Here is a 4,256-nt window from a genome sequence, read left to right as displayed (position 1 = left end):
AAGCGACCAATGTATATATTAGTACGAATAATTTGCGAGACCTCGGTGCTGAGCCATGCGGATCAAATTTATTCAATCATTTCAATCTTGCATTGAGACGTCTTTCAGCCAATGATTCCCACCCTAAATCCATGAATATTTATATAAAAACTCATACATTATGGCACCCTCATTTCTTCTTCTTGGCCTTATGGTTAAGATCAAATTGAGGTCCGGCCCCCGGTGCACTTTCAAGTCCGCAATGGAACGGTAGCTTGAGCACCGAGGCCGCACGGCCGCTTTAGGACCCCCGGGGGAACTCTCCGTAAATCCCGTACGTATCCGAGCAGGGCGGATGATTTGAACTACGCGCGGTTTCATTTTCGGCCGCGACGATGGTCAAGCGACAGTTATTCGAGCTTTAAGCCCGATCGGTTTTGTTGACCTCCTCACTCCAGCAGGTATTTGTGAAAGATTATATCAACCAAAAAAGCATCATCTCAAATCGCCAAACAATTTAAATGTCTTCCCGATTCCACTCGTACTGGCCCAGACCAGCCATAGAAACCGAGAAGAGGTTGAGTGCCTTCAGCGCGTAACTCGGCCGCAACCTGGACTATGCAGCTGGGAATCACGCGCTCAATGCAAACTTTGATATTTTGAAATGTTTCGTTCCGCGGTTTCTCAGACCGCGGGGAAGCAGAGCGGCCCGGTCCGGAGGGGACCTGGAAGCGCACCGTGGGCCGGACTACGCTTTGATCTTAGCCATAAGGCTAAGAAGAAGAATCGGGGACCAAACTGCATAATTTTTCGCGGACGGCGCTCCTACGCGCCGAAGCGCCTTGGCACGTGCCACCCGTGGGTAAAAGGGGAGGGGAGGAGTCGGGCTCGAATGCCACGACGTTCCTCCTCTACTGATTGCGGGAGGAGGGGGGCGGAGGACCTAGCACGCGAGGATTCATTCTGGTGGGCGCGACGCCCTGAATTTAAAATTTATTATGTTGAAATTTTTCGTTCCGCAGTCCCTTAGAAAACGGGAAAACCCTCCGTCGCACCCCTCTGTTTCAGCATTTACATCTTTTAATCATTTTGTTAGTTGAAAAGGAAAAATTTTCAATTAACATTCCACGGTGTTTCAGGCCGTAGAATATTGTCCACCAGGACCAGACCAGACCAGATCTCCTAATGACTGGGCATTTTGCCCTCATTTTATGCGCTGCTTCGGTGTGACAACGTCCACCCCTTCAGCGTTAGTGTATGTGCAGTTTGCACAGGGAAATAAATGGCGATCGAATGTGTAAATGACGAACGTGTACCTTTCCAGTGTTAGTGAAGGAGAAATTGAAAGAAAGACCTCTAGTGGGTTGGCAATTGGCCTTATCTTAAAGGAAGGACTAAAATTAGCTTAATTCTAAGGGCCGAGACATTTTGCCCAAAAACACGTCAACAGGACGGAAAAACATTTATCAATCTAAAAACTAAAATTAATATTAGATTCTGGTCTAATTAAATTCTACATAAGATATTTATTTTATTTTTTTTTTCTCTTTTGTTGTTTTTTTTTTTTAATATATATATATATATATTTTTTTTTCTTTGGATATATATATATAATTTTCTTTTTGTCCTTTTTTTTTTTATTTTTTATTTTTTTATAAATTTCTTATCTTTTCTTTTCAAAGTCCTTTTTTTTACATACAATTAAAGCAAATTGGCAGTTACACAATGCCTTAAGCATAAAACCTTAACTCTAGCTGAAATACATTTATAATTTTTGACACATCTATAGAAAAAGAAAGTCATAGAAAAGAATTCGGTAATGTTACCGAAATAGAATTTCTTTTGGCAGTCTGTAGCTCGGATGGCGTTTTCTATGAAGGGAGTAATCCCATATGTTCTTTGTAAGCGTGTTTTGTGGAAGGGACCTCTCGAGTCGTTCAGCTTGCGCTCGAATGAAGTCGTGTATTTTAGGTATTTTGTGTGCGTTTCTGATCTCATGTATTGGGACGAGTTTACTCTGGTTTGTGAGGTAGCGAAGTATTGTATTTTGGAATGTTTCTAAGCGTATTCTGTCTGTTTTTGTCGCGTTCCCGAAAATTTCGCAGCCGTACAGCATCCTGGGACGGATATACGAAAGGTACAGTCTAATCTTGGTTCGGTGCGTGAGGCGCGATTTGGAGCACAAGAGTGGAGACAGAAGTGCTCTTGTGCCCTGAGCGTTGTGTAAGGCATGCTGCACGTGCGTGGCCCATGTCAGTCTGTAGTCGAAGTGTATCCCTAAGAATTTGTGTGACAATTTCGTCGGAATACGCACGGATTGAAAGGTTAGAGGTTTTTTTGGGAAATAGCTTCGTCTCCTCCGAAAGTCGACAACAACACTTTTCTCAGCGTTAATTGTTACTTTCGAGTCGACGGTCCACTTTTCAAGTAAAGAGAGGTGGTTTTGTATCTTTCGGAAGGCACATGTGCCGCTCCAAGATCTTGCCGCGATAGCAGTATCGTCGGCGAACATGAAAGTTTGAGTTTGTGGAGAAGAAGGAAGATCGTTGACATAGCAGTTGAAGAGAGTAGGAGATAATATGGCGCCCTGCGGGACGCCACAATTTATCTGTTTCCCGGTTGATAGAGCTCCGTTTTCGGCGACATGTATAGCTCGTGAAGCGAGAAAACTATGGAACATCTTGATGAGATGTAATGGAACCCCGATTTTAAATAATTTAAGTATCAATCCATCATGCCAGACTTGGTCGAATGCCTTGGCCGCATCCAAGAACAACACTGCAGTGTGTTGGTTGTTCTGCATGCCGTGGCTGATATACTCTGCTAGTCTGAGTATCTGCAGGGAGGTGGAATGTCCTTCCCGGAATCCCATTTGTTCCGGTCGTATTACGTCATTGGTCCGTAGGAAGAGGTCTAGACGGGCTTTTAAAATTGATTCAAACAGCTTAGAGATAGATGAAAGTAAGGAAATAGGTCTACGGTTTAAAGGAATTGTCGGGTCTTTGCCTGGCTTGGGAAGCAGGCACACTTTTGCTATTTTCCAGGAATCTGGAAAGTAGCAAGAGGAAAGACAGTTATTAAATAAGCCCAGTAGGTGACGAACGGCCGGCAGTGGCGCGTTCTTCAAATGCCTGTTTGAGATGTCATCAATACCCGGGGCTTTTTTCGGGTTTAAGTACTTTATTGTCATTCTAAGCTCCGTCTCAGTGACCGGCTGGAATGGAGGAGTCGGAAGGAGACCTAAGCTACTTACAGCAGCCTCGGCTTCTTCGTCCTCCCGCGTCCTTGGCCAGTCGGTTTTAAGAGTCATGGTTTCCTGGAACGCGTTGGCTAGGATTTCTGCCTTGTCATTGGCGTCGAAGTACAGGTTGTCGTTATGCCTGATGGGCTGGTCTGGACGGCCTTTTTTGGTCAGTTGCTTAGCAACCTTCCAAAGGGATCCGTCGTCGAAGGAAAGGTTGTCGAGTTTGTCTCTCCATTGGTCATTAAACCGATTTCTGATCTCGCGTTTGACGCAGGACGCGAAAAAGTTATAACGCCGTTTATAGGCGCCATCCCTGGTTCGCGCCCATTGTCTGCGGGCCTTGTTGCGCTGTTTTATGAGTAGCAGGATGTCGTCGGGTAGGGCGTTTGAAGGAGGAGGGGGATGAGGGTACGGGAGCGATGCCAGTGCATGCGCGTCACGCATTGCCTCGGTTATGGCCAAGACATGAGCGTCAATGTCCTGCCGGGCTGAGGAGTGTGGGATTGTGATTGAGGAAAAGGCGTCTTCTGCTATGGAGGCGAACTGTTTCCAGTTCGTCTTTGAAGGAAGGGAAGGAGGCTGCTCATAAGGGACAGTCGCAATGTCGGTTTTAATCGGGTAATGATCACTGGAGAGATCGGAAAGTACAGTTGGAGTCGTTATGTAAGGCAGATTTTTCGTTAGGCAGAAATCCAGGATGTCTTCACCACCACGGCTGTCAATGTGCGTTGCCGCTAGTGGCACTTCGACGTCTACCATGATGGAATTAACAATGTTATGCAAACGCCGGCCATTAGTATTCGCGGACCGGCACCCCCATTCCGTATGTTTTGAATTCCAATCGCCGATGGCTACGACGCGACTGTCAGTCGGGAATAAGGGACGAATTTCGTCAGGAAGAATAGTTTTACCACTAGGTTGGTAAGCTGAATAGATGTCAAGGTCACCTATGGGAGTTGGGAGTCGTATTCCGACGCATTCTAATGTACTAAGGGCGTATCCTTTCAGTGCTTTGTGTTTAATAGAGGATTTT

This window comes from Hetaerina americana, unplaced genomic scaffold (genome assembly GCF_022747635.1).
Source record: "Hetaerina americana unplaced genomic scaffold, ioHetAmer1.1.p SCAF_309, whole genome shotgun sequence".
In the NCBI taxonomy this organism is placed as follows: Eukaryota; Metazoa; Arthropoda; class Insecta; order Odonata; family Calopterygidae; genus Hetaerina; species Hetaerina americana.
Note: the sequence above shows the minus strand (reverse complement) of the source record.